Source organism: Notamacropus eugenii, chromosome 7 (genome assembly GCF_028372415.1).
Source record: "Notamacropus eugenii isolate mMacEug1 chromosome 7, mMacEug1.pri_v2, whole genome shotgun sequence".
Lineage (NCBI taxonomy): Eukaryota > Metazoa > Chordata > Mammalia > Diprotodontia > Macropodidae > Notamacropus > Notamacropus eugenii.
Window position 1 is genome coordinate 72,441,253 of NC_092878.1, and position 13,310 is coordinate 72,454,562.

General features: G+C 36.3%; 1 long non-coding RNA gene across 1 annotated transcript in view; it reads left to right on the plus strand.

The window, feature by feature from the left end:
• Window positions 1–434: 434 nt before the first annotated feature.
• The window catches only part of LOC140514388 (uncharacterized), a 45,455-nt gene continuing 32,579 nt past the window's right edge, over window positions 435–13,310 (plus strand). Inside the window, exon 1 of the long non-coding RNA XR_011970586.1 lies at window positions 435–697. This is a non-coding gene — a long non-coding RNA (uncharacterized lncRNA). The remainder of the gene's footprint in view (window positions 698–13,310) is intronic.

Sequence of the window (13,310 nt, forward strand, 5' to 3'; positions counted from 1 at the left end):
AGGCATTTTCCCAACCAGTTACTTGACTTTTGGGTCCTTTGTCAAGAGTAGGGTATACTCTGGGGGTCTGTAAGATCTCAGTTCCTCCAAGGTGGTACAATCAAAGCGTGTACACTGATCTGAGATCAAGCAGAAATTTTTGTGGCCAGAATTTGAGTAATAGAGTTACCTCTCCATAGGCACCTGGCCTTCAGTTCTGCCAAGGCCAGCACTGGGGTCAGAGAATCAGATAAGCTACAAGGCAGGGCTGCCATTCAGTATGAGATAAAGATCAGCTGCTCAAACCCCCCAGGATTATTAGATGGGGGCTGGCCCTGTACACAGGGCTGAGTAAGACTGTGCTGCTTAGAGTCCCCAAGGGTTTTATGATCCAACAATGGATACGGGCTGCTGTAAGGGGTGCTGTGAAGCTTGATGCTGCTGGCCAGATGTGGCCTCTGTGGTTGCTGCCTGAGGCCAGAGCTATGGGAAGGCCCTTCTCCCTTCTTGGCCAGCTAAAAAAAACCCTGTCACTGACCTTTGGCACCTGTGGCTTGAGGTATCTGTGAACTTCTGCTACTGAAACTGGGGATTCCACCCCTGAGACTTGCTTTCATCCTCCTCCCAGAGTCACGCTGTGTGACCAAGGCTGGGCTTGGCTCCACTCTGTGTCTGATGTGGCAGAAGTTTCCCATTGGCCTTTCAGGTTACCTTTCAGGTTAGAAATCTCCTCCACTCTGTTGTTGTGTGGCTTCTGCTGCTCTAGAATTTGTTGAAAGTCTTTTTTTACAGGTATTTTATAGGCTGTGGGGGAAGAGCTGGTATATGTGTGTCTTTCTACTCTGCTATCTTGGCTTTGCCCCCCAGAAGACCTAAGTTCTTTACTGGCTATGCCACTTAATGCCTGTATGATTCTGAACAATTCACTCAGTGTTCCTGAGTAACAATTTCCTCATCTATACAATAAGGGGTTGGACTATTATGACCTCTGAGTGCGCTGCTAACTAGCTCCAAATCTTATAGTACTGTGATTCCTTGCTCAGAATTCCAGGCTGCTTGCCTAATTAGGCCTTTAACCCTTTATATCTTACATCAGTCTGAGAAAAAAGGAAACTCAAAATTCTATCCTGTGTTCTTTTTAACTTATTTTTTTAATTGTTTGCAGTTTATTAGATCTGAACAAAGAATGCCAACCATTAATAAATGCAATTATAATCTTCAGGCATTTTCTTACTGCATTATTTGTTTTTTATTTTCCTCTGATATTCTCTTCCAGACAGTAAAAGAGTTTGTTAAACTTATCCAAAACCAATTACAATCTGACTCCTTGTATAGAACGGATGTGCAGCAATTAGGACATCAATAAAAAATTGGGCCTTATTGAGGTAACTGTGCATGAGTGTTAAGCAGCAAGTTAGGAAATTCTGGTTTAGAATAGGAAAAGGATTAATTATTAAAGGAAAAACATCTATTTACCGTACAAATAAAAATCTTCCTTGAATAAAGAACTCTGTGTAACAGTAATGAGAGAAGACTTGAGGTAAAAGGAAACATTTTGGAATGTGGAAATTAATTATCAAGGCCTACCTTGGTCCTTCCCTAGCTAGTTGTACAAATTTTTAATTAATCAAAAAAACAAAGGTATGTTGAAACTGGAAGAGTTTTAGGTTCATTGAGTCATTTATTTCTCCTCTTTACACATTTTCTCATCTGCAAAATGAATCTAATAAACTAGATAATCTTTAATGTTCCTTTCTTTTTTTTAGTTTTTTATTTTTTAATGTTTAACAATCACTGCCATACAATTGAGATTTTATCCCCTCCCACCTACCCCCCACTACCCCCCTCTCTCCCCACGACTGCATACAATTCTGTATAGATTCTACATATACTTTCCTATTGAGTATATTTTCACTATAGTCATGCTATGTAGTCAGACTAAAATAAATGAAAGAAATCGTATAACAAATCAGAACATGATACACAAACACATACACATACATAAACATGATCTGCTACATTTTGTGAGTGACTTCCATATTTCTTTCTCTGAGTGTGGAAGGCATTTTGCCTTGAGAACCACCTTTGGGATTCTTTTTAACTTATAATGATAAAAAAGTTAGACTGAGTGATGTTAATTGTACCAAGCTAAAACCTTTAAAATAAAAGTTGATATATGCCCAAATCTCAAAATTTATAAAAATTTACCAAGGCTGGACTGATATTACTCTGTAAATTAAGAAATTTTTAAAGAGAATATTTACTGAAGAAAATGAATCATTTTGAGGCACAATAAAAGTGTTCCATTTTACTCTCTCCTTGGAGAGAGAATAAATTCATCTAGAGTAAAAACCTCACAAATCTCTAAAGTCACTACTATTCTTTTCTAACACAGAAAATGATGGCTCTTGTTTTCTAAATATCTCTCTCTCTCTCTCTCTCTCTCTCTCTCTCTCTCTCTCTCTCTCTCTCTCTCTCTCTCTCTCTCTCTCTGTCTCCCTGTCCTTATTGCTCTCAGCTCTTCTAATAGTGGTAAAGGGAAGTTTTCTTTTCAAAAGTTAATTAATTTAATTTCAGTTTTAAATATTCAGTTGCACAAGATTTTGAGTTCCAAATTTTTCCCCATCACTCCCCTTCCCCACCCCAATGTGACATGCATTCTGATTATTCCTATCCTCACTCTGCCTTCCCTTTTATTACACCTCCCCCTTATCTTCTTCCCCTTTATTTTCTTTAAGTGCAAGATAGATTTCTATACCCTATTGCATACATATCTTATTTCCCAGTTGCTTGTAAAAAAAATTAACATTTGTTTTTAAAACTTTGAGTTCCAAATTCTCTTCATTCTTCCTTTCCCAACCGCCCTCATTGAGAAGATGAGCAATTCAATGCAGGTTATACATGTGTAGTTATGCAAAACACTTCCGTAATAGTCATGTTGTGAAAAATTAACAATATCTCCCTCTATCCTATCCCACATCCCACTAATTCTATTTTCAAGTTTTACTGTATTGCTTTTCAAAAATGTTTGATTCTGACTACACCCTTCCACAATCTGCCTTCTCTTCTATCATCTCCCCCAGCCTTATTGCCTCCCCCCTTACTTTCCTGTAGGGCAGTTTGCCCAATTGAGTGCATGTCATTCCCTCCTTAAGCCAAATCTGATGAAAGTCAAATACACTCATTACCTCTCATGTCCTCCCTCTTCCCCTCCATTGTGAAAACTTTTTCTTGCCTCTTTCATGTGGGAGAATTTACCATATTATATCTCTCCTTTTCTCCTCCCAATATAGTCTTCTCTCATCCCTTAATTTTATATTTTAGATATCATTCCTTAATATTCAACTCTGCCTGTGCCATCTTTGTATCTATGTATCTATGTGTCTATCTACATATATTTCCTCCAACTACCCTAAAACTTAGCAACGTCTCAAGAATTACAAATATCATCTTTCCATGTAGGAACGTAAACAGGTCAACTTTAATAATTCCTTTATGATTTTCCTTTCCTGTTTGCCTTTCATGCTTCTCTTGATTCTTGTATCTGAAAGTCAATTTTCTATTCAGTTATGATCTTTTCATCAAGAATGCTTGAAAGTAAAAAACAAAGAATGCTTGAAAGTTCTCTAGTTCATTGAAATTCCATTTTCTCCCCTGGAGCAAGATAATCACTTTTGTTGTATAGGTGATTCTTGATTTTAATCCTAGCTCCTCTAATGTTTGGAATATAATATATTGCAAGCCCTTCATGTAGAAGCTGCTAGATCTTGTGTTATCCTGATTATATTTCCATAATGCTTGGATTGTTTCTTTCTGGATACTTGTAATATTTTCTTCTTGACCTAGGAACTCTGGAATTTGGTTACAATATTCCTAGGAGTTTTCCTTTTAGGATTTCTTTCAGGAGGTGATAGGTGGATTTCTTTCATTTGTATTTTACCCTCTGTTTCTAGAATATCAGGGCACTTTTTCTTGATAATTTCTTGAAGTATGATACTTAATCTCTTTTTTTTGATAATGGATTTCAGGTAGTCCAATAATTTTTAAATTATCTCTCCTAGAACACTGTACACAGTAACAGGCACAGTATACAAGGACTATTTTTTGATAGATTTAGTCTTTCACAGCTATGCAAGGATCTAAAACATTTCCAAAGGACTCATGATTCAAAATGAATCCAGAGAAAGAACTATGGAATCAGAAGACAAAATGAAGCAGACTATTTTCTCTTTTGCTATATTTGGTTATGTTCAGTTTTACTAATGCTTTCTCCCATACTTTTGAATTCTTCTGTGCAACATGAGTAATGTGAAAATGTGTTTAATAAGAATGCATGAGTAGAGCACATCTAAGATTGCATGCCATCTTGGGGAGAGAGGGGGCAGAGAGAGGGACAAAATTTAAAACTTATGGAAGTGATTGTTGAAAATTGAAAACAAAAGAATAAATAAATTTGAAGGAAAAAGAAAAAATATCTCCTAGATATATATTTTCCATGTCAATGGTTTTTCCAATGAGATATTTCACATTGTCTTATTTTTTTTTCATTCTTTTGGTTTTGTTTTGTAATTTCTTGATTTCTCACAAAGTCTTTAGCTTCCTCTTGTTCCATTCTAATTTTTAAGGAATTATTTTCTTTAGTGAGTTTTTGAAACTTCTTTTTCATTTGGCCAATCCTGCTCCATAAGGCATTCTTCTCCTTATTTGCTTTTTGTACCTCTTTTGCCAGTCATGTTAATCTATTTTTAAAGGTGTTATTTTCATCAGTATTTTTGGGTTCTCCTTTACCAAGCTGCTGACACATTTTTATGATTTTCTTGCATCATTCTCATTTCTCTTCCCAATTTTTCCTCTACTTCTCTTACTTGCTTTTCAAAAACCTTTTGAAACTCTTCCATGGCCTGCGACCAATTCATATTTTTCTTTTTTTAAAAAAATTATTTTTCCCTATTTAAAAAAATTATTTAAAGTTTTGAGTTTCCAATTTTATCTCTCACTCTCTCCCTGAGATGATAAGCACTCAGATACAGGCTACACATATATAATTATGTAGAACATTTCATGTCAGTCATTTTGTACAAAATGACTTAAATAAAAGAAAAAAATGAAAGAAAAAGTGAAAAGTACATTCTTCATTCTGTATTCAAAAAGTATCAGCTCTTTCCTTGGGGGTGGAGAACATGCTTCATCATCAGTCCTTTGGGATTGTCTTTGATCATTGCATTGCTGAGATGTTTGAGCTAAGTCATTCACAATTCTTCATTGAACAATGTTGCAGTCACTGTGTACAATGTTCTCCTGGTTCTATTCCTTTCACCATGCATCAGTTCCTGTAAGTATTTCCACATTTTTTTCTGAAATAATCCTGTTTGTTATTTCTTATAGCACAACAGTATCTCTTTACAATCATATATCGCAGCTTACTTAGCCAGTCACTAATTAATGAGCATCCCTTTGATTTCCGGCTTTTAGCCACCACAAAGAGAGCTGTTATGAATATTTTTGTACCAAATAGGTCCTTCCACCCTTTGAAATAAATTATTTATTTTCAGTTTTCAACATTCAGTTTCACAAAATTTTGCATGTCAAATTCTCTCCCCATCTTCCCCCTACCTTTGCCCCAGGCCAGGGTGTATTCTCTGATTCCCTTTCTTCCAATCTGCCCTCTCTTCTATCACCACCACCCTTATCTCCTTCCCTTCTATTTTCCTGTAGGGCAAGATAGATTTGTATATCCCAATGCCTATATATCTTATTTCTTAGTTGCATGTAAAAGAAATAACTTCAAATATTCATTTTTAAAGCTTTGAGTTCCATATCCTCTCCATTCCTTCCTCCCCACTCACAGCCATGGAGAAGGCAAGCAATTCAATTTAAGTTTTACATGTGTGGTCTTGCCAAAGACCTCTATCTTTTAAAAGACTACCTATATTTCCTTCTATCCTGTCTCACCTCCATTTATTCAGTTCTCTCCTTTGACCTGTCCCTCTGCAAAAGTGCTTGCTTCTCATTAACCCTTCCCCCAATCTGCCATCTATTCTATTGTTGCCCCCTCATCCCCTTCCCACCTGCTTTGCAGTAGGGTAAAACTGACTTCCATACCCAGTTGAGTGTGTATGTTATTCCTTCCTGAAACAAAATCCAATGAAAGGAAAGCTCACTTATTCCCTTTCATCTTCCTCTTCTTCCCCTCCATTGTAAAAACCCTTTCTTGCCCCTATATATAAGATGATTAACTACATTCCACCTCTCCCTTTCGCTTTCTACTAATACATTCCTCTCAACCCTTAATTTTGTATACACCTTCCAACTATCCTAATGCTGAGAAATATCTCATGAGTTACAAATATCATCTTTCCATGTAGGAATACAAGTAGTTCAACTTTAATAGGTCCCTTATGGTTTCTCTTTCCTGCTTACTTTTTCATGATTCCTTTGATTCTTGTATTTGAAAGTCAAATTTTCTATTCAGCTCTGGTCTTTTCACCAAGAATGACTGGAAGTTCTCTATTTCACTGATGTTCCATTTTTCCCCTGAAGTATTATACTCAGTTTTTCTGGTTAGGTGATTCTTGGTTTTAATCCTAACTCCTTTTACCTTTGGGATAACATATCCCAATACCTCCAGTACTTTAGAGTAGAAACTGCTAAATCTTGTATTATTCTGATTGTGTTTCCATGATACTTGAATTATTTCTTTCTGGCTACTTGTAATATTTTCTCCTTGACTTGGGAGCTCTGGAATTTGACTATAATATTCCTGGAGTTTTCCTTTTGGGATCTTTTTCGGGAGATTATCAGTGCATTCTTTCCATTTCTATTTTTCTCCCTGGTTCTAGAAAATCAGGGTAGCTTTCCCTGATAAGTTCTTGAAAGATGATGTCTAGACTCTTTTTATCATGGGTTTCAGGTAGTCCAATAATTTTTTAAATTTTCTCTTCTAGATCCATTTTCCAGGTTAGCTGTTTTTGAAATGAGAGTTCACATTGTCTTCTATTTTTTTCATTCTTTTCTTTTTATTTTATAATTTCTTGATTTCTCGTAGTCAATAGCTCCCATTTGCTCCATTCCAATTTTTAAAGCATTATTTTCCTCAGTGAGCTTTTGGACCACTTTTTATAATTTGTCCATTCTGATTTTTAAGGAATTCTTCTCCTCCTTGTCTTTTTTGGACCTTTTCTGCTGTTTGCTTTAGTCTAATTTTCAAGGTGTTATTATCTTCAGCATTTTTTGGGTTTCCTTTAGCAAGATATTGACTTGTTTTACATGATTTTCTTTCTAAAATGATATTAATTTATTTGTTTTCAGTTGTCTACAATCACTTCCACACATCTTACATTTTCTCCCCCTCTCTCCCTCCTTCCTGCCCAAGACAGAATGCAATTTGATATGGTTTCTACACATGCTTATTTCTATACATCTTATTAAACATATTTTAACATTAATGATGTTACATAGAGAAATTAAAATGAATGGGAGAAACTATGAGAAAAAATCAAAACAAACCAAAACATAGCACAAGAAAAAATATTCTGCTTCCTTCTGCACTCCAATTTCATGTCGATGGCATTTTGCCTCAATAGTCCTTTGGGAATGTTTTAGTTCCTTGCATTGCTGTGAAAGGTTAAGTCTAGCAGAAAAATTCCTAGCATACTGTTGTTGTTACTCTGTATGATGTTCTCATGTTTCTGCTCCTTTCACTCAGTATCAGTTCATATAAGTCCTTTCAAGCCTTTCTGAACTCTTCCTGTTCAATGCCTGACACTGCACACAAGAATAAAGTCCAAATGGACACATGATCTAGGTATAAAGTCTAATACCATAAACAAATGAGGGGATCATGGAATAGTGTATTTGACAAATGTATGGAGAATGGATAAATTTATAACCAACGAAGAGACAGAAAATATGAAGTGCAAAATGGATAATTTTGATTATATGAAATTGAAAAGTTTTTGCATAAAAGAACACAATGCAACCAAGATTAGGAGGGAAGCAAAAAACTGTGAAAGAATTTTTATAGGCAGTATCTATGATAAAGGCCTCATTTCTAAACTATATAGAGAACTGAATCAAATTTACAACAATACAAGTCATTCCCCAATTGATAAATGTTCAAAGGCCTTGTATAGGCAGTTTTCAAAGGAAAAAAATTGAAGCCATCTATAGTTATGCGAAAAAATGTTCTAAAATACTATTGATTATCTAAACAACTCTGAGGTACCACATCACACCTATCAGAATGGCTAACATGAAAAAACAGGAAGATGATAAATGTTGGAGAAAATGTGGCAGAGTTGGAACACTAATTCATTGTTGTTGGAGCTGTGAGCTGATCCAACCATTCTGGAGATCAATTAGGAACTATACTTAAAGGGCAACAAAAATGAGCATACCCTTTGAATCAGCAACATTGCTTCTAGGACTGTATCTCAGAGATCATAAAAATGGGAAAGGGTCCCATACGTACAAAAATATTTATAGCAGTTCTCTTTGTGTTGGCCAAGAACTGAAAAGAAAGATATTGCTCATCAATAGGGGAATTACTGAACAAGTTTCGGTATATGAATGTAATGGAAATGATGAACAGGAAGGTTTTGTGATTTTCTTGCATCACTCTAATTTTTCTTCCCAATTATCGCTCTGTGTCTCTTACTTGATTTTCAAAATCCTTTTTGAGTTCTTCCATGGCCTGAGACCAATTCATATTTTTCTTTTTGGCTTTGGATGCAGGAGCTTTGGTTTGTTTTCCTCTGGCTATATTTTTTTGATCTTCCTCGTCACCAGTGACATAAGAAAATAAGTCTTCACTGAGACAATAAGAATATATAGATTGTTTCTTTTTCCATATTTGCTCATTTTTCCAGTCAATTACTTGAGCTTTGGACTTTGTAAAGTTGAAGTCTCTAGAAGTAACCTCTATTTAAGCAATAGTTTCAGCTGTCCTATGACTAGGGCCAGGGAAGGGCTGGGGCTGGGGCTGGATCATGGTCCCCTCTCAGCAGGTGGGAGATCCTTCCCACTGACCTTTGAAGTTGTCTTTAGTGTTTGTGGGTTAAGAAGTTTGGAATCAGCAGGTGCTGCTTGTGATTTAGTACCTTACAGTCTGCTTCTGCTTTGTCCACACTGGTGCAACCCACACCAAAGTGCACTCTGCTCCCAGTCCAGTGTGATAGACACTTCCTGTTGACCTCTCAGATTGTCTTGGCCTGGCAATTTCCTTCAATCTGTCATTTTGTGTTTTCTGCTGCTCTAGAATTTGTTTAGATTAATTTTTACAGATTTTTTGAAGGTGAGAACTCTAGCTGGTCCCTGCTTCTACTCCACCATGTTGGCTCTTCCTTTGCAATTCATATTGTTCTTGGAGGCTTTGGATGTACTAACTTTGATTTTGTTGTCTTCTGATTGTATGTTTTGATCTTTGTCCCCAGGGTAAGATTCTGTAATCTGACATTTCTCCCTCTGTCTATTCGTCTTCCCAGGCAAATGCTTGGCTTTCTACCTCTTTGTTAAGGCAGGAATCTGTTTCCAGTGGAGTTAGGGGAGTGGGTGTGGGTGGGTATAGTGTCCAAGGCTTCAGGTGTTTTGTATCAATTGCTCAAACCCCCAACATGTGTGAGTTCGAAGCTCCAGAAGTTACTACTGCTGCTGTTGTTACTAGTGCCCCCACTTCCTCCTCCTCAGTCCTGTGGCTGTCACTGGACCTGAGCAGGACTGTACCCCTCCCCTACTCAGGTCCAACAGCATTTTCCCACTAGCCTTCTATGCAGTCTTTGACATTTGTGGTTCAAAAGTTTGAAAACTGTCATAACTGCCAGTGATTCAGTTCCCTGAGGCCTGCTCCACCCTATCTGTGCTGGCATGGCCCATGCCAGACTGTGCTCCACAACACTCTGCTCCCAGTCTAGTGCAACAGATGCTTCCTGTTGACCTTCCAAGCTGTCCAGGCTGGAGATTTCCCTCACTCCATTACTTTGTGGGTTCTGTTGTTCCAGAATTTGTTTAGAGTAATTTTTTTCAGTTATTTGCAGGAGTTTGGGGAGAAGGGTTCTGCTCCAAGCAAACATCCCTTTCAAAATAGCTAAGTAGAATACTGAATTGAGTGCTGAATTTGACATCAGAAAAATTTTAATTTTGTTCCTACCTGTAGACATTTAGCAGCTATTTGTCTCTGGGATCGTCACTTAACCTGTGCTTCAGTTTCCCCATCTATATAATGGGGATAATAAAAGTCCCTACTTCATAGTGTTGATTTGAAGAGGAAATGAAATAACATCAGATTAATATTATTATGTAAAACTCGAATGTTAGAGATATTTCAGTAAGTTTGGTAGTTAATAGTTTCACTGTTACTGTGCCCAGCTCACTACTTCATAGCACTAATTTCACCCAGAACAGGATATAAGATGTTTTGATGCAATTGAACTTTATAGAAATTCCATATATCTATCAGTTTTAAAGCAAGTATGGGATTGAGATTAAACTGGATCTGAGCCAACATAATGAAAGTTTAATAAGAAAGATGAATAAGTAGAATAATTAAAATCTGAAAGGGATTGCAATTATTGTCAAATGTGAAGCATTGATTGTTTGGTTGTAGTCTAAAGTTACTCTTGGCCAACAGCATTCTGAAATTCATGAAGAAACCTTCTGTCTTACTCTAAGTAGTAATATTGTTCAAGACCTAATGGTTACACATGGACCTCAGAGGACTAATGAAACTAAGTAAAAGTTCTTCCTATACCAAAAATCTAGTCTAGTCGTCATGAAGCTGTTCAGAGCATTATGGCTGAGCCCTAATAGATTCCTGTCACTCTTATTTGGTGAAGAAAACTGGAAGACAGAGCCAAAGTATCTGAATCTTACATATATTTCTAGATTGGCTGGACAAAAAAAGTTGGAAAAGTCAGTCCAGGGTTTTGGCTGTAATTAATAGAGTTTGAAATGATGAAATTGGAAAACATTTATATTTCAGCTTAAAGTTTGAGCTTTCAAGTTAAAGTACCTGGGTTGTGACATATATAAATGGATTCAAGGGTTAATCCATATGTTGGAATTATGGACAGAACAAATTACTTGGTCCTACCAAGAGTATTAAGGCACTGTTGCTCCCTCTTCCATCATCACTAGCTGTCATAATTGTATTTCTTTTGCCTCATTTATTTTTGGGACTATGCAAAGCCTTTTATTGGGTTCTAGTTACTATCTCCTTTCCTCTACTTCAATGTTCCTGGTCCTAGCCATGAGGAAAGATTCATAATATTTTTTTCTTGTTTCCTTTGTCTTGGTTTTCCCAAAGCACGATGCCATACTCTTTGATGACTTTTAAAAGGATTTACTGAAAAGAATGATATATGAAATTTATCATTTTTGGAGGATGCTATAACATGAAAAGGTTAAGAATGTCACAAATTGCAAGATTATTATAGTTTAATTCTGGTCCCAAAGCATCAATATCAGACATCGAGCCTACTTTTACTTCATCATCTAGCCTTCCTTTCTACTAGAGCTTGAGATAATATTAGTTCATGTTCTGCCCTTAACTGGCCAGACTACTGCATCTTATTCCTTCTAGAATCTACCTTTTCATCCCTCTATTATGGATACAGAATTCTAAGGCCAAGGTGATTACTTGCTTCACAGATTACATTCCTAACTCACCAGTCTTGGTACATTCCACTATCACCCACTGGACATTGTCTAAAGCAAGTTTTGGGGGGATACCTTTCTTCCAACCTCCAATTCCAAGCAAAATAAAAGTTATATTCGAATTTTGACCTGCAATCATTGCTTACTTTGGCTTTTAGACATTCTATTTCTCTCATTTACTATCTGAAAATTTCCATTTTTTGGTACCCTGGAAATGATTTTTTCCCCTCCAGCAACAAGAATTAATAGCTTAAAACTAAACTGTGACTTCTAGAATACTCCGTATGTCTATTCATGTTTTCTGCTCTTGAACAAAAGTCTACTAGGTGAACTTTGTATAATTGGTTCTGCCCTTGGTCAAGCTGCCTATTCAACCTGCAAAACATGGACCTCAGGCCAAGTGATATCACTTCCCCCCACCCCAATACATAACACTGGGCTATATGTTTTTATATTGCTCACAAAAAAGTATCATTCTCCATGCTAAAGTTGCCCTTCTGTTCTAATCCTATGTTCTTTTAAGATCCTACCATATCTCCCCAAATTATCTGTCCACTTATACTAACAAAGACACCAATGATCCAATTAGAGTGTGTACATTTCCTTGTTCTCCCTCAGGATTCAAAAGTTTTATCATTTCAAAATTATGAGTCATTGGCATGCTTTTCCAATCTATAAATGAAAACATGGAATTGTGGGATCATATGATTTCGAGCTGAAAGGGGCCGTGTAGGTTATCTAGTTTAATCTCCTTTATATAAGGAAATTGATACTGAGAAATGGGCTCAAAGTCATATGATGATCAATTGATCAATAGCTAGATGACAGATAGAACAATTCAACCCCATATCTTCTGACTCTAAATAGCGTATTCTTTTCACTATACCTTGCTACGAATCAGTTATACATCAGGATACTTATAAACCAACATATTATCATTGCCCTCTGCCAATGATCATGCATCATCACTGCAGAAATGGAGCACAAGACAGCATGATCTTCTAGGAATCACTTCTATGAGGTGACTCTAAAAGTGAGCTCCATGGTGCTGACCCAAAGCAATTGGTCACAATAATCTACTCAATAGAATGTAGGCCTGAGAAAGAGGAGACTTTTCTCTGTTTCTGCCTATTTTACAAAGTAGATGCATGATCTTAAGCAGATCACTTAACTTCTCTATTTTCCTATTTCTTTATTTGAAAAAAAGAACATTGCAATATCTTTTCTGTCTACCTAAACCACTGTGAAGATAACATGAAATAATTCATGTCTTGGTGCTATGAGACAGTAAAAATTGTCTAATATGAATGAGAAACAAGTGATCAATTTACTCTTCCAAATAGCCTTGTTAAAAATCATTATCCTTGTTGCATGAGAGACAAGTGAAATGAAACCACTGATTTTAATATTTTAAACACGTAGGTGACTCTCTGATAAAGTACTATTTATTGTTCTCAAAGATGCTTTGGTTGATTTCATATTGATGGGTATCAGGACAAAACCATTTTGATGAAAATAGTGATGTTAATGCATGATGTTAACATAATGCAAATGTTCTCAATGTCCTTTAAAATTCACCTAAGCAGTATTTCATAATTTTTCAGAATGCTATATCTATTGCTGGCTAATGCTAGTGGTCACAAAAATCTAAACTTTGAACTTTGCACTTCTCATTCACTTTT